This window comes from Symphalangus syndactylus, chromosome 23, assembly GCF_028878055.3.
Source record: "Symphalangus syndactylus isolate Jambi chromosome 23, NHGRI_mSymSyn1-v2.1_pri, whole genome shotgun sequence".
Taxonomy (NCBI): Eukaryota; Metazoa; Chordata; class Mammalia; order Primates; family Hylobatidae; genus Symphalangus; species Symphalangus syndactylus.
In genome coordinates, this window is record NC_072445.2 from 52599957 (window position 1) to 52624934 (window position 24978).

Sequence of the window (24978 nt, forward strand, 5' to 3'; positions counted from 1 at the left end):
TGTGAGGAAAGGACAGACATTCTTGCTTTCCAATTGTCTACAGAAGCCTGCTTTATCTATCTGAAAAAGTAAACTTATATTTGCAGAAACCCCAAGTCTGGTTAACCATATTTCCAAAATCTGACTTGAAAAGTCATTAAAGGTGTCCAGGGTGGGAGATGATGCCAGGTCATAAATTGTACATGCCATTCACTACTTCAGATATACATTAATGTAAAATAAACTTCGTTGACCTAGAAAAATTATTTCCTGGCCAGGTGCGGTGGCTCACGCCTGTAATCCCAGCACTTTGGGAGGCTGAGGTGGGTGGATCACCTGTGGTCGGCAGTTTGAGAGCAGCCTGACAAACATGGAGAAACCCTATCTCTACTAAAAATACAAAATTAGCCGGGCGTGGTGGCACATGACTGTAATCCCAGCTACTCGGGAGGCTGAGGCAGGAGAGTCGCTTGAACCCGGGAGGCAGAGGTTGCGGTGAGCCAAGATCGCGCCATTGCACTCCAGCTTGGGCAACAAGAGTGAAACTGTCAAAAAATATATCTATATATATTTTTTTCCAGCTAGAGCTAAGTCTTTGCTCCACAGACACTGAAAAACTTCAGAATGGTTTCCAGCATTGGGCCCAGTGGGTCTGTCTGCTGTCTCCCTGTTGCACCTGTTTACAACTAACTTGAATTATTATAATTAAAGAGCTTCTCACAATTCCTAAACCCAAAACTGTAGAGCATCTTTCGTTCATCACATTATAGAAATAAAGAGATTTGTTTTGAAAATAGAGGTCTACCTAAACCCCAAGTCCTTAAGTCAGAAACAAAATTACAGCTTGATGGTGGTGAAATAGGAGCTCAGAAAGAACCAGAGAAATTGAATCATTAAGTCCTAAATTTTCTAACTACCTATGTTAACGAAGGCAATCTTTAATTAGAAGCATTTTTCTTCCAAGTAAAGTCTCTCCTCTACACAATTAAGGGGTTAGAATTTTTTTTACAAAATAATTCCCCAGGCGTGGTGGCGGGCACCTGTAATCCCAGCTACTCGGGAGGCTAAGGCAGGAGAATGGCTTGAACCTGGGAGGCGGAGGTTGCAGTGAGCCGAGATCATGCCACTGCACTCCAGCCTGGATGACAGAGCGAGATTCTGTTTCAAAAAAAAAAAAAAGAAAAGAAAAGAAAAGAAAATGTTCCACAAAAAGATTCTGATACACATCTTTAGTTTGTAAATTCTAAACCTCTGAAGTTCCCTCCAGCTCTAAGTGTCTACATTAATAAATGGAGCCAATGAGAAAAGAGCGCTATAGAGTTAACTCAATAAGGCTCTGTAAGCAATAATAATGTATTGATTACATAGTGGCATTGTAGTGAAAGAAGAACCACAGTGGTTGCCATCTTCTGCTACAACTGTTGAGAAGGCTTTAATGTTGGATCTGTATGGTATTTCACAGATTTCATGTTTAGAAAAGGGGATGGGCTTCAGCAGAGAGTTTTCACTGACACCTCTACAAGGCCTCTTTGGAAACTTAGTGTTTCTGTTTTGTCTTTGACTCTTAACCACACCCTAACAATGAAGATCACCCAGCTCACTTAATGACTGTTGCCTAAAACTGAACACCCCTGTCTACCAACAGTCCTAAGTCTGCTCAAAGTTCCACCACAATTTCCTTCTTTTTTTTTTGTGACGGAGTCTCACTCTTTCACCAGGCTGGAGTACAGTGGTGCGATCTCAGCTCATTGCAACCTCCACCTCCCAAGTTCAAGCGATTCTCCTACCTCAGCCTCCCAAGTAGCTAGGATTACAGGCACCCACCACCATGCCCAGCTAATTGTTGTATTTTTAGTAGAGACAGGGTTTCGTCATGTTGGCCAGGCTGGTCTCGAACTCCTGACCTCAGGTGATCTGCCCACCTCGGCCTTCCAAAGTGCTGGGATTACAGGTGTGAGCCACGATACCCGGCCACTTTCCTTCCTTCAATCAGTGATTTTACAAATTCTGATTCTGGCATGCATCGAGTACAAAATGATATTTGTTAATTTAGTTTACTCCTCTCTTTGCAGTTTCTATTTTTACTTATGTTTCAAAAAGTTTTATTTATGTGCATCTTGAGTAATTTTGATAAATGTATATTTTACCTTTCTGAACTACAATATCTTTTTTTTTTTTTTTTTTTGAGACGGAGTCTCGCTCTTTCACCCAGGCTGGAGTGTAGTGGCGCGATCTTGGCTCACTGCAAGCTCCGCCTCCCGGGTTCACGCCATTCTCCTGCCTCAGCCTCTCCGAGTAGCTGGGACTACAGGCGTCCGCCACCACGCCCGGCTAATTTTTTGTATTTTTAGTAGAGACGGGGTTTCACCTTGGTCTCGATCTCTTGACCTCGTGATCCGCCCGCCTCGGCCTCCCAAAGTGCTGGGATTACAAGCGTGAGCCACCGCGCCCGGCCCTGAACTACAATATCTTGATATTAAACTTACAAATGAAAATGTTAAACAACTTAATTATCCAGTAAGTTCATTGCTTTGTACTTACTAAACACTTGAGTTGAATAATAGTAATTAACAGTTCAACCAAATTAAAACTATAATGATTAGATAATTTGCTCATGGTTATTCAGCAAGCCAGAAATTATACAATAATAAGCCAGGAATAAAATATAAAACCTAGATCTAAATTTAATAATAAGTACACAGTATCTATCTTTTGAATGCATGATTTCAGTAGGACAGTAAAAAGAAATCTTAAATAAATGGTGAGATATACACCACACTCATAGATGAGAGAATTCAATATTTTATTTATTTATTTATTTGCTTGTTTACTTTTTGAGATAGGGTCTTGCTCTGTCACCCAGGCTGGAGTGCAGCGGCACAATCATGGCTTACTGCAGCCTCAACCTCCCAGGCCCAAGTGATCCTCCCACCTCAGTCTCCCGAGTAGCTGGGACCACAGGCATGCTCCACCACGCCTAGCTAATTTTTTAATTAGCCAGGAGTCTTGAACTCCTGGGTTCAAGTGATCCTCCCACACTGACCTCCCAAAATGCTGGGATTACAGGCCTAAACCTGGCCTTACTATTTTAAATACGTAAATTCTCTCCAAATAACTGTATAGATTCAGGGTAATTCCAATAAAAATTCAAATAGGATTTTGTGGGGAAAGGTCACAAAATGAATTTAAGGACTTCTAGGCAATAAGGCATGCTGAGCCTATTTGGGAAGCCCACCCCATCCCACACCCTTCTATGCTAACACATATAAGCTCTGAATAAAATGTAACAATTTTTTTGAGACAGTTTTGTGCTGTCCAGGCTGAAGTGCAGTGGTGCCATCTTGGCTCACTGCAACCTTCACCTCCTGGGTTCAAGTGATTCTTGTGCCTCAGCCTCCCAAGTAGCTGGAATTATAGGTGTGTGCCACCACACCTGGATAATTTTTTTGTATTTTTAGTAAAGATGGGATTTTGCCATGTTGGCCAGGCCTCTTGACCTCTTGAACTCCTGGCCTCAAGTGATCTGCCTGCCTCAGACTCCCAAAACCCAAAGTGCTGGGATTACAGGCATGAGCCACTGTGCCTGGCCAAATGTAAAAAAAATTTTTTTTTTTTTTGAGACAGAGTCTTGCTCTGTCGCCCAGGCTGGATTACAATGGCGCGATATTGGCTCACCACAACCTCCGCCTCCCAGGTTCAAGCAATTCTTCTGGCACAGCCTCCCGAGTAGCTGGGATTACAGGCACATGACACCATGCCCAGCTAATTTTTGTATTTTTAGTAGAGGCGGGGTTTCACCATCTTGGCCAGGCTGGTCTCGAACTCCTGACCTGAGGTGATCCGCCCGCCTCGGCCTCCCAAAGTGCTGGGATTACAGGCATGAGCCACCGCGCCTGGCCAACAAAATATTTTTAAATGCATAGCTGGGCAGAAAGCTAGAAAGGTCAATCCCTCAGAAACAGAAAAGAAACTCAAAACCCACAATGTTGAGTAGGAATTGAAGACCTAGTAGTAATATGACAACAGGATACTCACTTTCCAGTGTGGCATTTATCTACCACATGGAGCTGAAATTAAACACCTTATATAAATAATAGACTGGGAATGGTGGATCGCACCTGTAATCTCAGCACTTTGGGAGGATGAGACAGGAGGATCTCTTGAGGCCAAGAACTTGAGACCAGCCTGGGCAACACAGCAAGACCCCCATGTCTAAAAAAATGTAAATTATAAAGAAAAAAATATATATATGTGTGTGTGTGTGTCTATGTATATGTGTGTGTGTGTGTCTATGTATATGTGTGTGTGTGTGTATATATATATATACATATTTTTTTTCTTATTTTAATGTATAAAGTCAGAAAGGAGGAATGAATAAAAAAAGAAAACCACCTTCCTCTCAAGAGGGAAGCAGTAAAAAAGCTTGTCACTTGCTCTGGACTATGCATGGAAAAAGAATCACTCATGAGAAATTAGAGATTTAAGCCTGTTCACGGTAGATGAAAGGATTTCAAGTGCACCTTAACTACACAGGATTGGAAACCAGATCCAAAACTAAGAAAACACGCAGGCCTTGACAAATGAAATATAAAACTGCCTCACAGGAACACCACTCCACCCCAGAACATGTGGAACCTGTTGATGAACTTACAGTCAAAAATGATAAGGCTCAAGAGCCAATAAACCACCCTGAGAAAGAGGGAATTAGCGATAAGACAGAAGTTGGGTGCAGTGGCTCACGCCTGTAATTCCAGTACTTTGGGGGGCTGAGGCAAAAGGATCGCTTACGGCCAGGAGTTCAAGACAAGCATAGGCAATATAATGGGACTTCATCTCTACAAAAAAAAAAAAAATTAAAAATCAGCACAGCATGGTGGCACACACCTGTAGTCCTAGCTACACTGAGAGCTGGGTGAGAGGATTGAGGTGGGAGGATTGCTTGAGACTGGGAGGTTGAGGCTGCAGTGAGCCATGATCACGTCACTACACTCCAGCCTGGGTGACAGAGGAAGAGTTTGTCTCAAAAAAAAAAAAAAAAAAAGAGTTAGGCCGGGCATGGTGGCTCATACCTGTAATCCCAGCATTTTGGGAGACCAAGGATCACCTGAGGTCAGGAGTTTGAGAGCAGCCTGATCAACATGGTGAAACACCATCTCTACTAAAAATACTAAATTAGCCGGGCGTGGTGGTGCATGCCTGTAATCCCAGCTACTTGGAAGGCTGAGGCAGGAGATTTGCTTGAACCGAGAGGCAGATGTTGCAGTGAGCCGAGATCGTGCCTCCACATTCCAGCATGGACAAAAAGCGAAACTCCATCTCAAAAAAAAGAAAAAAAAAAAAAAAGAAAAAAAAAAAAACAAGAGAGATGAAACAAAAAAGATAATTGACTCCATTGAAAGTACAAATGATAAAGCACTAAGAAAGTTAATGTTAATGGTTTTAAAATGTTTGAAAAGATAATGGATGGAATAGAACATGTAAGTCAAGAAAAGGACATTATGAAATAAAAGGAGATTAAAAAAGAACCAATAGAGATCTATTAAAAATATCATTAATGGAAAAAAAAACTAAAGCAGGCCATTATAACAGATGTATTGTTATTCAAAAATACTCCTTTCTTCTTCCCCTGGGGAGGAATCTAGTCCTGTATCTCATTGATGTTGGGCTGGACCACTGACTTGTTTTGACCAATGGCCTAAATGACAATGCACCGAGTCATAAGCAGAGGATTTAGGAAGCATTTCAAGCCTCAGTCAGCCCTACTGCCCACCATGAGAACCTCACATCCCAGAGAGGAGCTGCTCTCTTCCTTCAGCCTGGGTCTCAGAGTGAGAAGGTACACAAGGTCAACTTAACATGACCTTGGAGCAGAGACACTGCTCTCCACCTGCAGCCACTGACGCGCAATGTGAGCAAGAAATCGTGATCAGCTGTAAGTCACTGCGGGGGGTGGGGGGGTTGTTACACTGAATTATCAAAGCAGAGACTGATCAGTACAGCCAGCTGAAGAGAGAATTCGTGAAATTAAAGATAAACATGAAGAAAGCCCAGGGCACAATACAGAGGGAGAAAAATTTAATGGGAAATATATGAAGTTAAGGAGCACAAAAACAGAATTAGAATTTCTGGAAATGCTTATAATAAATCTGAGCGTGTAGACTAGAGAAAATAGGGGGTATATTCATTTTCTGTAACCATGAAACAACTTAGGACAAGTTGTTTCATGGCTACAGAATTCTAGAGCAGGACTTAGTGGCTGCTTTAGAGTCCTGGTCTCATGGCTCTCACAAAATGGCTTGCTTCTGCAAAGCCAGTGGGAGAATTTCTTTCCAGTGAGCTTTGACAGAGTCTTATTCGATGTAATGTAATCATGGGAGTCACACCATCCCATGTCTTCACACCCATCATCTTCACAAGTCACACTCACACTCAAGGGGACCCTTCCTTTACAGGGCGTATATACAAGCAGGTAGGAATCCTGGGCCACACCTTGGCATTTTACCTACCACAGGGAAAAAGCAATAATAGAAAATGGACTATGCCTGGCCATGTGCGGTGGCTCACGCCTGTAATCCCACCACTTTGAGAGGCCAAGGCGGGCGGATCATGAGGTCAGGAGATCGAGACCATCCTGGCTAACACTGTAAAACCCGTGTCTACTAAAAATACAAAAAAAAAAAATTAGCCAGGCGTGGTGGCAGGCACCTGTAGTCCCAGCTACCGGGAGGCTGAGGTAGGAGAATGGCATGAACCCGGGAGGCGGAGCTTGCAGTGAGCCGAGATCGATCCACTGCACTCCAGCCTGGGTGACAGAGCGAGACACTCCGTCTCAAAAAAAAAAAATAAATAAAAATAAAAGAAAGACAGAAAATGGACTATGCCTAAGGCATATTCTAGCACTCACACTCTTACGACTATCCTAAAGGACAGCAGGCATTCAGCAGTGCACCAGGGCAATATGGCATTGCCCTTAGAATTCTACAGGCATAGGAAGGTTTTACACTAGAACCACAGAAGGCTGAGTCATGTCTTCGTGCCCAGTCATCACCTTTCTTCCATCCTTCTAGGCCAATCTAATAGCCTACCTCTGGGTCCAAAGTTCCACTTCCATGAAATAAATTGCATGTGTTCCCCACCATTGTAAATATTTTATGTGCAACTCACACGTGTTTTTCAAGTTGTCTTTTCAACTTTTAGGAACACATTAATAGAAATGTTATTTAGATTGTCCCCTTGTCACTCCTTTGCCATTAAAAGACTTCAACTGAGTAATAATGTTGCAAATTCTGGGAAGATAATCTAAAAGCTAATTTAAAGCGCTTTTAAAATTCCTAAAAGCTGAAAAGAGAAATCCATTAGCATTCTTGTTTATTCTACATTTTATTGGCTAATGGGCATCATCTCTATTGTTTTACAGGAACACACACATTTGTTTTGTTTTGTTTTAATTGATCAGTGGCAGAATACAAATGGTGAACAATAAATCTTAGCTGTTTATTGCTTCTGTGATTCTCTGGAACAGAAGGAGAAGAATGTCTTATGTGCTTATTACACCCAGGCAATATCTCAGATCATTTCCCCAGCTGTGGAACAGATTGTAAACCTCATTTTAAAATTACCTAATGTAGGCCAGGCACGGTGGCCCACACCTGTAATCCCAGCACATTGGCAGGCCCAGGCAGGCAGATCCTTTCAGCCCGGGAGCTCAAGACCAGCCTGGGCAACATAGGGAGACTTCATCTCTACTAAAAATTTAAAAATTAGCTGGGCATGGTTGTGTGCATCTGTAGTCCCAGCTACTTGGGAGGCTGAAGTGGGAGGATTGCTTGAGCCCAGAAGACAGAGGTTGCAGTGAGCCAAGATCATGCCACTACACTCCAGCTTGGATGACAGAGTGAGACCCTGTCTCACAAATAAATAATTTATTTATTAAATAATTTTTTTAAATAAAATTACCTAATGTAGGCCAGGCATGGTGGCTCATGCTTACAATCCCAGCATTAAAGCCAAGAGGATTGCTTAACCCTAGGAGTTCAAGACCAGTCTAGGTAACACAGGGAGACCCCTATCTCTACAAAAAATTAAAAAATTAGCCAGGCATGGTGGCACATGCCTATAGTCCCAGCTACACAGCAGGCTGAGACAGGAAGATTGCTTGAGCCCAGGAATTCAAGGCTGCAGTGAACCATGATAGCACCACTTCAGTCCATCCTGGGCTATAGAGCCCCGTCTCAAAAAAAAATAAATAAATAAGTAAATAGGCCAGGCACGGTGGATCACACCTGTAATCCCAGCACTTTGGGAGGGGCCGAGGCTGGCAGATCACAAGGTCAGGAGTTCCAGACCAGCCTGGCCAATATGGTAAAACTCCATCTGTACTAAAAATACAAAAATTAGCCAGGCATGGTGGCATGCGCCTGTAGTCCCAACTACTAGGGAGGCTGAGGCAGATGAATTGCTTAAACCCACCAGGTGGAGGTTGCAGTGAGCCGAGATCGTGCCATTGCACTCCAGCCTGGGCAACAGGAGTGAAACTCCATCTCAAAAAAAAAAAAAAAAGTAAATAAATAAAATTACCTAATGTATATGTAAATTGACTTAAATGCTCCTAGCATCATTTTAAGAAATAAAAAGTTATTGTGACATTTCTGTGAATACATTTAATTCACAAAATAGCCACTTCTGCCCTTCTCTTCTATCCTTTTGCTAATCATATATCACTGAAAATCATAGATGGTTTTACATAAATGACTATCATACTGAAGGGGTCTGTTTTCTCCACTGTCTCTTTGTGATGATTAATATTATGTGTCAACTTGACCATAGGATACCCAGATAGTTGGTCAAACACCATTTCTGGGTATATCTATGAGGACGTTTGTGGAAGAGATTATCATCTGAGGCTGGGTGCGATGGCTCACGCCTGTAATCCCAACACTTTGGGAGGCCATTGTGGGCGGATCATTTGAGGTCAGGAGTTTGAAAGCAGCCTGGCCAACATGGTGAAACTCCATCTTTACTAAAAGTACAAAAATTAGCTAGGTGTGGTGACAGGTGCCTAATCCCAGCTACTTGGGAGGCTAAGGCAGAAAAATCGCTTGAACCCAGGAGGCAGAGGTTGCAGTGAGTGGAGATCATGCCACTGCACTCCAGCCTGGGTGATGGAGCAAGACTCTGTCAAAAAAAAAAAAAAAAAAAAAAAAGAGAGAGAGAGAGAGATTAACATCTGAAGTTTGAGTAAATCTGAGTAAAAATCCGGGCAGGGTGCAGTAGCTCACGCCTGTAATCCCAACCCTTTGGGAGGCTGAGGTGGGCAGATTCCCTGAGCCCAGGAATTAAAGGCTGAAGCAGTCCACCCACCTTGGCCTCCTGAAGTGCTGGGATTACAGGCGTGAGCCACTGCAACCAGCTTGCCATGACTCTTCTAATTATTCTTAAATGATGAAAACACTTCAAGTTGCCCCAAGTCCAGAAAATCAATCACAGTTTTGTAATCAATGTGTCCAGTCTAATACAGCACTCCAACTCTTCCAACTTGATGTGAAGTTAAACCTCTCTCCTCCTTCAGCTGTGGCCTGTTGAATGAACGCTAGCCACTTGTACTGGGGAAGGTAGACATGGAAAGATTGTATTCTCCTTAGCTAGACTGCTAATTTAGGCAACCCCAGTTTCTGATACTAATCCCTCATTCTGGGGAAGTGGTGGGGGGAGGAAGAGGCAGAAGGAAAGTTCTTCCTTCATTAAGACAATTGCAATGACCTAAGGCTGGTGATCTACAGGCTTGGTGGGCATTTAAAGCTTACTTCTCTTGAGCCTAGGTGGGATGGTAGTGGTGCGGATGGGAAGTTGGGAAGTAGAGACGCTCCAAGCCCACCCTCATCACTGGAGATATTTCACCTGCAGATTGCTTTCTGCAGGTGGTTACTTATGGCTCTTTCTTCCTGGGGTCCAAAAGGTGCACTTACACGTGATATGAGATGACCCCAGGCCCCCTCCGTGACCTGTGTGGTCTACCTTTGGTCTCTGGGAGACAATCTCTGCACTCCGTGCTCTATCAAACTATGAGACAATGTGCTACATCTCTTTTGCTCCACCATCAGAGGAGCTAGCCAGCAGGTCTCTTGTTCTTTAGATTTCTCAAGCATGCACAATGGTCCACTATGCCTTTCAATCTGTGGGGGGGATGCACATTAAATACTCCAAATGGTCTGCATAAAACCCCTATCTCTAGATGTAGGTTGAAGGGGCAAGGACCTTACACCCCTCTCCCATGGTGGCCAGGAGGGAGGGACTCAAACCCATCATCAACTCTCTAAAAATCATCTTCTAATCTTTATCTTCTTGGCCTCTCCTACCTGTTTCATTGGCCGGATGTGGTCAGTGAGCTAACCTGGTTGGAGGACAATGCTGACCTGTTCTCCTGTGATTCCTTTTCCTCCCACTTTGTGTTCTTACCTGACTTTGGAATGCGGCTTCTATTGTCTTAGGCCACAGCTAACACGGAAACTAAAACAGTTCCATTTTAACATCCTGTATTTACACGTGTACTTATATTTCTATCAACTAATTCATTTTTATTTGTTTTCAGAAAAAACAAACAAAAAAAACGCATTCTGTTGGCTCACAAACTCTAGGAAGCAGGATTTGAACTCTCAATAGTTAAATAACCCCAGAAATGAAGGTTTAAGGGCCAACTATGAAAAGGAGTCATGATAATGGGTGTTGAGGTAGAATGGGAGCTTAGGAGGATACAGGAGCAGGATTCAAAGGCGGAGTCAGAGTTCCCGAGCTACACACCCTACGGCACATTGGACTGAAGTTACAGGTTTTCATTTTCCCAGCCCTGCTTCTCCTTTTCTATGACTGCACCGTGTACCATAAACCCAAACCAGGTCTCTAGGATTTATTTTAGATTCCTCCCTCTGTCTCTCACCTGCTGTATTCAATCAGTCACCAAGTCCCATTAACACTATTTATATACCATCTGTCCCATCTAGCCCCTCCTCCCATCCCCTCTGCCACTACTTTCATTTAGGTTCTCACTAACTTTGACCTGTGCTTTTTTTTTTTCTTTTGAGACACAGTCTCCCTTTGTCACCCAGGCTGGCATGCAGTGGTGCGATCTCAGCTCACTACAACCTCCGCCTCCTGGGTTCAGGCCATTCTCCTGTCTCAGCCTCCCGAGTAACTGGGACTACAGGTGCACACCACCACGCCCAGCTAATTTTTGTATTTTCAGTAGAGATGGGGTTTCATCATATTGGTTAGGCTGGTCTCGAACTCCTGACCTCAGATGATCCACTCTCCTCAGCCTCCCAAAGTGCTGGGATTACAGACATGAGCCACCGCGCCCAGTTGACCTGTGCTTTTTTTAAGATAGGTGAGTAGACTATGCTTATTTGCTAATGGAAAAGAGTCAATAGAGAAGAAGAGGTTGAAATATTTGAGGGAAGACAACTGATGAAGCCAAATCCCTAAAAAAGCAGAGATGGAACCTTCAACCAGGGGGAAAAAGACACTCTTAAGCAGGAAAAGAAAATCTTCACTGAGATACCAACTTTCTCACAAAGTTAGGTTATTCAGTTTTTAAATGTTAGTATTTTCTGCCTTTTCTGAAATAATATTAGGTAGTAATTTTATTTATTTATTTATTTATTCATTTATTTTGAGACAGGGTCTCACTCTGCTGCCCAGGCAGCAGTGTAGTGGCACGATCATGGCTCATTGCAGCCTCGATCTCCTGGGCTCAAGTGATCCTCCTACCTCAGCCTCCCAAGCAGCTGGGACTACAGGTGCATGCCACCACACCTGGTTAATTTTTTTTTTTTAATCTTTCCTTTAAAAATTTTATGAGGTATAATTTATATGCCATAAAATTCCTTTATTGTAAATGTACAATTCAATGATTTTTAGTAAATTTTTTTTCTTTTTTTTAATTATACTTTAGGTTTTAGGGTACATGTGCACAATGTGCAGGTTTGTTACATATATATCCATGTGCCATGTTGATTTCCTGCACCCATTAACTCGTCATTTAGCATTAGGTATATCTCCTAATGCTGTCCCTCCCCCCTCCCCCCACACCTGGTTAATTTTTGTATCTTTTGTAGAGACAGGTTTTCACTATGTTGCCCAGCCTGGTCTCAAACTCCTGGGCTCAAGCTATTAGCCTGCCTCAGCCTCCGAAAGTGCTAGGATTACAGGCGTGAGCCACTGTGCCCAGCCTAGATAGTAATATTTTTAATATCCTTACTTGAAAAAATTTAAATATGGCAAACTTTTAGTCCTTACGTTTTTTAAAAATTTTGCTATTCCTTCAAATCTAAATCGTTTCCCAATCTTAAGTATCTGTCTAGCTACTGACCCATCTCTCTCCTTTATCTTTTCCCTTTCTCCTAAGGGAGAAACATTTTTCTTATTGGCTATTTACACTTTCCTTGCTTCCTTAACCTCATTAATCAATCCTACTACAGTCTTCCTTCTACCGGCGTATCTCTACTGAAACTGCCTGTGGCTGAGCTCACACTAAGCTACTAATTGCTAAAGCTACCGGAAATTTCTTTGTCATAATACATGAAACTAATGATTATTCTTTTCATCTTAAATGTCTATATTCCATTTAATTCCCCGACTTCACTCTCTTCTGATCTTCCCCCTACCCTCTGGCTACTCAGCCTCCTGTTGACTTCTCTATGTCCTCAGGGTTCCATTGTTGAAGGTCTCTCCGCTTCGCACTCCTGGGCTATCTCCGGCATGGCTATTATCATCAGTCTGGGTTCTGACAATTCCTATATAATTATCTCCCACAATATTTACAGCTGTATGAGGTAAAGTTATCTTTTCCCAGAGTTCAAACGCTGCTTTCCAGGTGAAGGAAATGAGGCTAAGAAAACTTAAGTAATCTGCAAGAAGTTCCATCATTAGGGAAGTATTCAGTCCACAACCTTCTGAATCCAGAGGTTATGATTATTTGACTCTAAAGCAATTGTTTTAAGGACAAAACAAGATAATGTATAAATATTTGCAGACTGAAACAAAAGGCTTATATTTTAATGAAATTCAGACATTTTATAGTAAGGAAAATTTTGTAAAGTCCAAATTCCCTTCTCTAATATCATCTGTGTCTTGCTCTCTCCCTTCTCCCTGAAGTGGTATAGCAAATCAGAATGCATTTCTTTTTTTTCTTTTTTTTTTGGAACAGAGTCTTACTCTGTCACCCAGGTTGGAGTGCACTGGCGCAATCTGGGCTCACCAGAACAAAATTACCGCTAGGAAAGAGGACTAAGTTCCAGTGTTCTATACCACTGTAGGATGACTCTAGTTAATAATAATACATAGTTTCAAATAGCTAGAAGGAAGATATTGAACATATATAGTTTCATATAGCTAGAAGGAAGATGGTGAATGTTCCCGACACGAAGAAATGATAAATGTTTAAGATGATGGATATGCTAATTACTGTGATCTGATCACTATACATTATATGTATCACAAAGTCACTATGTACTGCATGAATATGTACAATTATTTGTCAATTTTACAAAGTTTTTAAATAATAATAAAGCCTGAAGCAAGAAATAACCTAATACAAAAAGAAAATATATGACTTCAGCATGTATTAATAATGATAATGATAATAATTGATTTAAATAATCCTAGATTGTATCAACAAAAAACTAGGAAACGTGGGAGCTGGAGAAAGAGAGGTAGTAAATGTGCCAACTTTCCCATCTTGCAGAAATAAAGTTAATAAATACCATTTTCTCCTGGCATTGATTAGGGAAAACATGCATATACATGGGCATATATATATATATATACACACACACACGCACACAAACAAAAACATTAGTATATATATATACACACACAAAAACAAAAACCCAAAAGGCAGTAGTAGCAGATATTTAAAATATTAGAACTACCTTCCAAACTATCACAGGGAAAGTGAGCAAATATAATAGTATTATCCAGATAACAAAAGAAACACTCTCAATAGCATAGGCAATTCTTATGATATATTGTTAAATTCTTTTAAAGTAGGTCAAAAAGCAGAATGCATAGAAAAAAGTGTCAATTCTGTAACAACAAAATTAGTACACATATATACTCACACACATTATTGTAGTAAATAAGTATGAAAGTCATACCAAATTGTTAAATGTGGTTATTTCTGGATGGTAGGTTTGGAGGTAGTTTTGATATTCATCTTCAAAGTCCTCTGTATTTTCCCAACCAAAAATGTAAAATAAGGCAATTGCCTGAAATGCTCCTTAACCTTTTTCATAAGCCTATTTATTTATTTAGGGACAGGGTCTTCCTCTAATGCCCAGGCTGGAGTGCAGTGGCATGATCATAGCTCACTGCAGCCTCAACTTCCCTGGCTCAAGCAATCTTCCTGCCTCAGCCTCCCAAGTAGCTGGGACTACAGGTGTGAACCACCACACCTAATTATTTATTTATTTATTATTTATTTATTTATTTTTGAGACATGTTGCCCAGGTGAGTCTGTTGCCCAAGGTGGAGTGCAGTGGCATGATCTCAGCTCACTGAAACTTCTGCCTCCCAGGTTCAAGCGATTCTCGTGCCTCAGACTCCTAAGTAGCTGGGATTACAGGCATGCACCATCACACCCAGCTTATTTATTTATTTTTTTTTTTTGTATTTTTAGTAGAGATAGAATCTCACTATATTGGCCAGGCTGTTCTCAAAAACTCCTGGCTTCAAGTGACCTGCCCACCTCTGCCTCCCAAAGTGCTGGAATTACAGGCATAAATCACCACGCCCGCATCAATTTTTTAAGAATTTTGTAGATACAAGGTCTCACTATGTTGCCCAAGTCAGTCTCAAACTCCTGAGCTCAAGCGATCCTCCCACCTCAGCCTCCCATAGTACTGAGATTACAGCTGTGAGACACCATGCCTGGCCCATAAGCCTATTTATAAATTTAAATTTATATAAAAACAATTTTAAATGTAATACTCTCCAAATACTCTTACCTCCTTCTGCCCACATGGTTTCCCAGAAAATATTTAAATGATGATAAAGTATGCTAATGGAGAGTATGACTTTTTTTTTTTTTCTGAGACAGAGTCTTGCACTCTCGCCCAGGCTGGAGGGCAGTGGTGTGATCTCAGCTCACTGCAACCTCCACCTCCCAGGTTGAAGTGATTCTCTTGCCTCAGCCTCCCAAGTAGCTGAGATTACAGGTGTGTACCACCATACCTGGCTAATTTTTGTATTTTTAGTAGAGGCAGGGTTTCACTATGTTGGCCAGCCTGGTCTTGAACTCCTGACCTCATGATCCACCCACCTTGGCCTCCCAAAGTGCTGGGATTACAGGTATGAGCCACCACGCCTGGCTGAGAGTATGACTTTTAAAAGAAAAAAATATCATGACTAATTAAATATTATGGGGGAAAGTATTGTTACAAGCAGTTGCTTGACTGTGTGTGTGTGTGTGTGTGTGTGTGTGTGTGTGAAAAGTAAAGTCTTGCTATGTTGCCTAGGCTGGTCTCAAACTCCTTGGCTCAAGCGATCCTCCTGCCTCTGCCTCCCTAAGTGGCGGGATTACAGGCGTGAGCCACCATACCTGGCTAGCTTGAAAATTTAAAGCAAGATTTCATGAGGCATTAATCACACACTCTCCAAAAAAGGGGGCAAAGGTGGGAAGGGGCAAACATTCTGTCAACATTCCCAAGCTGCAGACCAGGAAGGTGACCCCTGCCAAGAGAATGGCTGAGGGCCAGTTGCTTTCTGTACTGGGCCCAAAGTAGAGCCTTTCAAAGTGTTTACAAAGGTTTTCTATGAACCTCCTAATTCAGAGAATAGCCTTTGCCTTTGGGGATATGGAAACAAATGCATTGGAAGAATGGTAGTGAAAGAGAAAGAGAGCCTTCTCCAGGTGCAAGACTTTCTCCTAGGGTAGAAGTGGTAAGATTCCATTGTAATGAGGCAACTGTTCACCCCTTCATGTAAGAAAGTTTAATATTAACCAAGCATAATAAATAACAAAGGCAAAAAGAAGCAGATTAAAATGTATAAATCCTGGCTGAGCCTGTAATCCCAGCACTCTGGGAGGCCGAAGCGGGCTGATCACCTGAGGTCAGGAGTTCAAGACCACCCTGGACAACATGGTAAAACCCTGACTCCACTAAAAACACAAAAAAATTAGCCAGGCATGGCACCTGTAACCCCGGCAACTTGGGAGTCTGAGGCAGAAGAATCGCTTGAACTCGGGAGGCAGAGGTTGCAGTGAGCCGACACTGCACCACTGCACTCCAGCCTGGGCAACAAGAACGAAACTCCATCTCAAAAAAAAAAAAATCTATATCTATATAGATAGATAGATAGATAGATAGATAGATAGATAGATATAAAAATTCATGGAACTGAAGGTAAAATTTGGACTACTGCTAAATTGTTAGATTTGTCCTAGATTAAGAAATATTTTGTATAGAACAATGACTCTCGAACCTGCCAGACTAATGTTCATTTTTAAAACAAATATTTTGTGAACTACCCCTTTTATATTTTGAAGTGAAATTAATAGAAAATATAGCCAAATACATACATACTTTAAAAACAAAACAATGCAACTTCCTAATTATAACATAAAGGAGACATAAAGTAAATTCTAATAAAGTAGTATACATTTTAATTTACATAAAGTAAATTCTAATAAAGTAGTACACATTTTAATTTATAGCTGCTCTGGCAGGACGATGACACTAAAAGACAGAACTCCTAAAAAGCCTTGAATAAAAAGTTATCGTGCAGTAAAGAATCACTTGCAAAGTGCAGTGGCTCATGTCTATAATTCCAGCACTTTGGGAGGCCAAGGCAGGCGGATCACTTGAGGTCAGGAGTTCGAGACCAGCCTGGCCAATATGGCAAAACCCCATCTCTACTAAAAATACAAAAATTAGTCGAGTGTGGTGGTATGCGCCTGTAGTCCCAACTACTCCAGAGGCTGAGGCAGGAGAATGGCTTGAACCTAGAGGTTGTGGTGAGCTGAGATGGCGCCACTGCACTACAGCTGGGTGATAGAGCAAGACTGTCTCAAAAAAAAAAAAAAAATGCAATGGAGAGTGTGCAAATTTGTCGTATTATAGATGTCTTGTAAATCACCAAAAGTTTATGAAATTATTTTTTTAAATGTATGTTTAAGGACATCTTGATTATTAAGGATTCATTCTGCTTTGGAACACAATTTTTATTTTTTAACCATTCAACACTTATTATGCCCTACTATGAGCTATCCCTGGGGATACAGAGATGAAAAAAAAAACCATGCTTCCTATTCTCAAGGAGCTCACAGTTTAATGAGGGAGACTGACAAGTAATTAGACAATGACAATACAATGCACTAAGTGCTGTGATTGAGGGAAATTTTGAGAACAGGTTGGTAGGAGGTAACACCTGAATTGTCTTGAAGTTCATGTATGAGATATAAAAACACATCCTTTTGCTGTTATTTTCTAGGATTGTGTATATGCATGTAAACTCATAGAAAAACATCTGGAAGGATCACACCAAACTAAACATTTCTATTCCACAAGTATTTCCTAAATGTGTCAAGTGCTTTTCTAGGCATTTGGGATATATCACCAAACATAACAGACCAAGATCTCTGCCCTAGTTGGGACTTGTATTTTAGCAGTGGGAGTCACACAATAAAAAATAAATAAGTAGAAAATATGTTGTATGTCAGCTGGGCATGGTGGCTCATGCCTATAATCCCAGCACTTTGGGAGGCTGAGCTGGGCAGATCACTTACAGCAAGGAGTTCAAGACCAGCCTGGCCAACATGGCAAAACCCCATCTCTACTAAAAATGCAAAAATCAGCTGGGCATGATGGTGCATCCCTGTAATCCCAGCTACTTGGGAGGCTGAGCTAGGAGAATCACCTGAACCTAACCCACTGCAGAGTTGCAGTGAGCCAAGACTGCACCACTGTACTCCACTGTACACCACTGTACTCCAGCCTGAGCAACAGAGTGAGAGACTGTATCTCAAAAAATATATATTTTTATATATTCATATATTATTCCATAGCACCTATCTCACCTTACAACATACAACATATATATAACATATATATCATATATAACATATATATCATATATAACATATATATGTCGTATGTTGTGAGATGAGTTATATATAATCACCTTACAACATACAACATATATATAACATATATATACAACATAGATATGTTGTATGCTGTAAGGTGATATATATATAACATATGTGTGTACATATATGTTGTATATATGTATGTTGTAAGGTGATAGGTGCTATGGAATAAAAAATAAAGAGTCTAGTAGAGACGAGGAGTGCTGGAACGGTAGTGTGGTTGGGCTGCAGTATGAAATAGGGTGATGATGTTGACCTCACTGAGAAGGTGCAAAGTGAGTAAAGACAAGTAGGTGAGGAAACTTGTCAAGTGCATATCGGGGGAAACGATGTTCCAGGCAGGGGGGAGAATTACAGAAAGGCCCTAAAGCGGACATATGGTTGGCACATCGAAGAGGTCATTCCTGCTGGAGCTGAGTGAATGAGGGATAGAACAGGAGGAGATGAGGTTAGGCAGCTAAGAAGAAAAAGATCTGATTAGGTGGTATCTTCTACAATATTACAATAATTATGGAACATATATTTTAAATGTAGTAGTTGTCTTCAATCATTGAATCAATGTAAGACTACTGAGTTCCACATATTAAATACACCTAAACTGAAATTTTAAAACATATGAAGACTTTGCAAAGTCTTTTCAGAATTAGGAAATAGCTCAGATATCTTTTTTTTTTTAGAAGGAGTCTTGCTCTGTTGCCCAGGCTGGAGTGCAGTGGTGCGATCTTGGCTCACTGCAACCTCAGCCTCACGGGTTCAAGCAATTCTCCTGCCTCAGCCTCCCGAGTAGCTGGGACTACAGGCAAGTGCCACCACACCCGACTAATTTTTGTATTTTTAGTAGAGACGGGGTTTCACCATGTTAGCCAGGATGGTCTTGATCTCCTGACCTCGTGATCCACCCACTTCAGCCTCCCAAAGTGCTGAGATTACAGGTGTGAGCCACCATGCCCGGCCAGATATCTTAAAATGAGTATATAATCATCTATAGACTCATTCCGCAGCTTGTACCTATTAGGGAAACAATGTGGAATGTTAGAAGGTATACATCCTTGATCAAGATGCTCCCTCTCTGAATCACAGATCTGTATAAAGGGAATAATAATGGCTACTTCTTAGGTCTGTAAAGATATTTTCTTAATGTAGGTAAAGTACCTCAATAAATGGTAGCAAATTGTGGTACTAGCAAGAATACCTCTCTAAATGGTCTCTCAAGATTGAATTCAATCTTTTCAGTGCCTATATATGAGGAGAAATTATTTTATAACTAGTGAGAGTAGATCTTCAAGACAGATGATCTTAAAAGACAAAAGCATCAAGAAGTAGGACTTCCAGGCCAGGTGTGGTGGGTTGTGCCTGTAATCCCAGCATTTCAGGAGGCCAAGGCAGGAAAACTGCCTGAGCCCAGAAGTTCGAGGCTGCAGTGAACTATGATTGTGCCACTGCACTCCAGTCTGGGTAACACAGCAAGACCCTGTCTCTTAAATAAAAAGAAGAAAGAGGAAGAAAGGAGGAAGGAGGAAGAGGAAGAGGAAGAAGAGGAAGAGGAGGAGGAAGAGGAAAAGGAGGGAGAGGAGGAAGACAAGGAAGATGAAGAAAAATAGGAAGAAGAATGAAGAAGGAGAAGAAGGAGAATGAAGAAAAGAAAAAGAAAAGAAGAAGAAGAAGAACAGCAACAACAGCAACAAAACTACTACTACTACTGCCAGGGCAAGCTTTAATTAATAAGATTTTGAGGCCAGGCACAGTGGCTCACACCTATAATCCCAGCACTTTGGGAGGCCAAGGCAGGTGAATTGTTCAAGCTCAGGGGTTTGAGACCAGCCTGGGAGCCTGGACCAGCCTGGACTTGGTTGGCTGAATCATGTTTGCTCCCAGCCAAAATGGCAAAACCTAGTCTCTACGAAAAAAAAAAAAAAAAAAATTTAGCTAGGCATGGTGGTGCACGCTTATGGTACCAGCTACTCAGGAGACTGAAATAGGAGGATTGCTTGAGCCCAGGAGGTCAAGTCTGCAGTGAACTTAGATTGCGTCACTGCACTCCAGCCTGGGTGACAGAGCGAGACCCTGCCTCAGGAAAAAAAAAAAAAAAAGAAAAGAAAAAGAAAAGGAAATAGAATTTTGAGAGCTAGAACCTCCAGTGATAGTTTCCATCAGTTCAGATGAAAATCTCTGGGATAGGGTGTGAAGGCTAACCATTCCTGAATGATTTGCTGATTTATTAAGTCATGCTCTTCACATGTCCATGACTTCACTCCTTCCTCTCTCTACACTCAGCTCTCTTAGTGTACTACTCTTTTCTTGTGTCAGTCAGTTGAAGTAGTTCCATTCAATATAATGAAAAACCTAGGATGCTGGTATAGAGCAGTTTGCTGCCTTTGTAAATGACCTGCATTGCCTTTAATGCCACTTTTTTTTTAATTTCTATTTTTTAAAAAAATTAATTGTAGGTACAGGTCTTGCCATCTTTCTCAAGCTGTCTCCAACTCCCAGGCTCAAGTGAGTCTCCTGCCTCGCCTCCCAAAGTGCTGGGATTGCAAGTGTGAGCCACTGCTCCCAGCCTAATGCCACACTCTGAGTTTTGTTGAAAATCTAGCTGAGATTTGCAACCACTTTGCTGTCACTGCTACATTATTAAACTCATATAGAAATTCATTTCAAATGAACAAAATTCTCATTACTACAAGAATTGGAAAGAATATAAAATTTAATGTCTATTCTCAGTTTGGATCATACTTATGAGCACTTCGGTATTCATCTGTAGAAAGAAGTGATTAAAATCTAGGTGACTTTTAAAGTGCCTTCTAATTTTAATACTCTATAATGCTATTATTTCTACATAGCTGAATCATTGGTAAGTTATCATAGCTCAGTGAAATAAGGCAATTTGTAGTGTAGGCTGCACTAAGGCTATGCTCTTTGTGGCCAAAGTTATTTCTTAGAATACTGAGCTAAAAATGTAACTGCATTCTGCAACCTATGCAAACATGTTCTAATTGATGGGAGGGGAAAAAATTCAATTCAGAGTGCCAACAATTCCTCTGTGAGTTAGCGTGGCAGGGATAGAGTAGGGTCAGTGAAGCATCAAGTTACAGACCAAATTAAAGGTCTGGAGAAGAGTGGCAGAGTCTAATCATCCATCGTCTGAGATTGCCAGAACTGGATCTACCACCCTTACTCACTCACAAAGGACCATTCTATGGAGGCTAAGCACACAGACTTTGGGCTTCAAACATCTTTTTTTAAAAAAAGGTCTTCTCGTTCCAAATAGATCTTCATGAAATTATTTCCTTGAAGCTCTTAGTTCTGTCATTTTAAAATTTCCATCAAAAAGTAATCAAAACCTAATGCTTACAGTGTTCTGCCACAAATAAAAAATATTGTGGGTTTTTGTTCCTATTAAAAACATATGCAACATATATATATTTATGGAAGTCCCAGAACCAGTGTACACACATACACAAAAACCTTCGGAAAATAATGTTAATAGTTTTGCCTAAACCAATAAATTTTATATTGTGCCCTGTCCTTGACTACCCTTATTAAGCTAACACTTTGCAAAGGTCAGCAAGCAATGAATATTTCTGCATATTTTGTGGCATAGGTTGCAAACATTAGATCTATAGGGATGAATTAAGGTCACTTTTAAAATTCAGACAGTATTTTCTGGACTTGGTTGACTGAATCATGTGCATCTGCACTATTTTTCCTGGGGGAAAGTTAATTTTAGAAAGGAGAAAAAGTTTGCCAGGAAAACAATCACATTGGCTCAATCTCTAGACAGTGATTCTTTTCTTAAAAGTTCAAAATGCTTTACAGACAGCCTCCTGATTGTCCTTAATATCCTTGAAAGCGGGTATGGAATATCATCCCTATTTCATAACAGGCATCTGGTTTCATAAAAAGAAATGTAAGCTTTAATGTTATAACTACTTAAGGGTACTTTAAAAAATTGATCCTTCACCTCAATTTTTCAAAAGACAGAAAATAAAAATCTTTATTTTCCCTGGTAGTTACCTTCTGATAGTTGGATAAGTACTTATAACGGTTCAGGTACATATATGAATATATGAAAAGTAGCAGACATGCATCTATGACAAAGTTCAAGATGGAGAAACATTTAGTATTTCTGTAAATATAATTTACAGACTCTCTTAATCAATTCAGGATAGAAGAACTTGGTTCAAATAATTAGGAGTGAGAACAGGATCTAAATTAATTAATATGATCACTGTTCCTTCTAGTTCCTAGAGATAATAGTCCACTTGGGTCTTTAGCCTTAAAGTAAGAAAAATGTAAAAACGTCAACGGGTTACATTCCATCATTGACAAAAAGTCAAGGGGGCAGTGAAGGAAGATTTTCTGATTCTCTGGAGAATGGGCCTCAGCCCTTTCTAATTGTCAGGGTACTGTGAAGGAATTCTTATATTTTAAAAATTGATATTTAAAAGCTGTTTAACCAGGTCTCCTAGAAGTATGCATTTCCCCCAATGTTATATCAGAGTTTCAAATGAATGTTAACTCTCCCTTTCCAAAATTGCTGTCTCGGACAAGGCGCTGTGGCTCACTCCTGTAATCCCAGAACTTTGGGAGGCCGAGGCAAGCGGATCACTTGAGGTCAGGAGTTTGAGACCAGCCTGGCCAACATGGTGAAACGCTGTCTCTACTGAAAATACAAAAATTAGCCAGGCATGGTAACGTATACCTGTAATCCCAGCTACTCGGGAGGCTGAGGCAGGAGAATCACTTGAACCCTGGAGGCGGAGGTCGCAGTGAGCCGAGATGGGGCCACAGCACTCCAGCCTGAGCGACACAGCGAAACTCCGTCTCAAAAAATAAAAACAAAATTAAAAAAAATTACCTTCTCAGATCCAACGATACCGCACCAATCACATTAATCAACTTGAGGGGAACTGGCTTTCACCCCTTTCACTCTGTTTTTATTTTCAATTCACACTAATAGTTTCAAGTGATGCTTAGCCACAGTGGGTGGCCCCTCTCTCTTCTTTGCGGACCTTACAGATACTTGGGGGGGTATGTTGCGGGGGCGGGCATCACAATCACCTGAGATGCTTTTTAAATATACTCAAGCCTGAACACACACACGCATGCAGGCACGCACACGCAGACGCACACACACCAAATTTCTGAATCGGGATTTCAGAGTGGGGTCCAGCTTTCTTCCCCAGCGCCTAAGAGCTTTTGCTTTAAGTTGTTATAAAGTTCTAGCACCGCAGTCACCCTGAAAACCTTGCACACTTATCGTAATAGTTAAGGGGGGAAAAAACCACCTCAGCCTGTGCCAATACGAAAGGTAAGACAGTGCATTGACTTTGATCAAGAATCAATATTCCTCCCAAAGTTAGGATAGTAAAGGAAGCAGGGGCGGGGGGAAGGTATGTTATGGAAGGAGAAGGAGTTATGACCTTTCAGCCTGGAAATTGTTAGGGGCCCTAGGGGAGATCTTTGCGTCCGTGTTTGCGCCACACACCTGGAGAGGGTGGATTACTCCTGCCAGCCCTGACCTCAGAGCCGGGGGTGCGGGTTTCGGGAGCTTCCCGGGGGCGGGGAAGAAAGTCGGGAGTGGAGCGTGGAGAAGAGGCGGGGGTCCGGCGGACGGCGGAGAGGAACGCGGATGGCCGAGGGTCTGATCCCCCGTGGGCCGCCCGCCGGGGCTTCAGCTCTGCGCGGAGGGGACCTGGGGACCGGGAAAGGGAAGAAGAAGGGGAGGCGGTGACAGCCTCGGGGAGGCCGAACTGGCCCCTCGCAGAGGCTCCAGGCAGCTAGAGGACGAGCGCTGCACTCCGCGCCCCTCCTTACCTTGCGCCCGAGGTCCGAGTAACGAGCAGGGAGACCCCGGGAGGCGCAGGGCTCCCGCCAGGGCGTGCGCGCGCTCGGGGTCCGCTATTGGCTTCTTCAGGCTCCGGCTTCAGGTATCAAAGGCATTCAGGTCGCCTAGCTACCAGCCCCTTGGCGCGTCTCGGACCCCTCCTCCGGCCCTCACCCCGGCGGCCCTCCGCCCCGCGGGCGCCCGCAGAGCCTCTCTCTGGCTGCTGATTCCGGAGAGCCTTGGCCCCTCTCCGCGGCCGGCCCTCCCCCGGCGCGCGCGCACTCACCTCCCCCACAAACGCACCCTCTTTAGGAAGGAGGCAGCGAATGCGGTCCTTGAAATTCTAGGCGCTGGGCAACTTCAGAAAACCCTTTAAAAATCTTTGATCTGCCCAATGAGGTTCAAAGTAGGGCACCATTTATATTCATCCCCTGGCTCCGTCCTCTTTTTTGTCTTAACCACAGCATTATTTAACACCTGATATTCGTGTATAGGTTGAACTTTGAGAATCTCCTGCCAGGCATTTTAATTTTTCCAAAATAACTCCTTCCGTTTTATTGTTTTGAAAATGCAGACATCCCCACTTTATAAACTTGGGTTGCCAGGACGTTAGATTGCCCTCAGAAAGCAGACGTTCAACTGCACAAGACAGAGCAAGTCTCTTCCCAGCAGCGCTGCTACTTGCCACCTGTAAGGGCCCTGCGTCAGGGCAAGAGCAGTTAATTACACCCTGGCTTTGGTTACCGAGCATGCCTGGAGCCTCTGTTCTCACTTAAGACTCAGTTCTGAGGCTCTGGTTCTGGAAAGAAGCAGGTGGATGTGTTCAAAGAAGAGAGTTCTAATGGCGAAAACCAGCAAAGGGCAGAGTTTACTGAATAATACAGAGAAAAAGAACGATGGGAAGGGATCCTGGGAACATGACGGTATCTTGGATAGGAGGATGTTTGAGGGCATAATATAGATAAATTATAAAAGAATAGAAAAATTTTTAAAGTTAATAAAAAACTTTGAAATAAAATAAAAAAATAAA

At 42.0% G+C, this 24978-nt stretch overlaps 1 protein-coding gene across 3 annotated transcripts in view; it reads right to left on the minus strand.

The window, feature by feature from the left end:
- Positions 1-24978, minus strand: part of RNF144B (ring finger protein 144B) — a 200393-nt gene that overhangs the window by 164173 nt on the left and 11242 nt on the right. Inside the window, exon 1 of one of the 3 annotated variants that reach the window (XM_063632237.1) lies at positions 23939-24136. The exons of the other annotated variants lie outside the window; for them this stretch is intronic. The gene's annotated coding sequence lies outside the window, so the exon portion shown is untranslated. Of the gene's footprint in view, positions 1-23938; positions 24137-24978 lie in introns of those variants that run through there. 3 annotated transcript variants of the gene reach the window in all.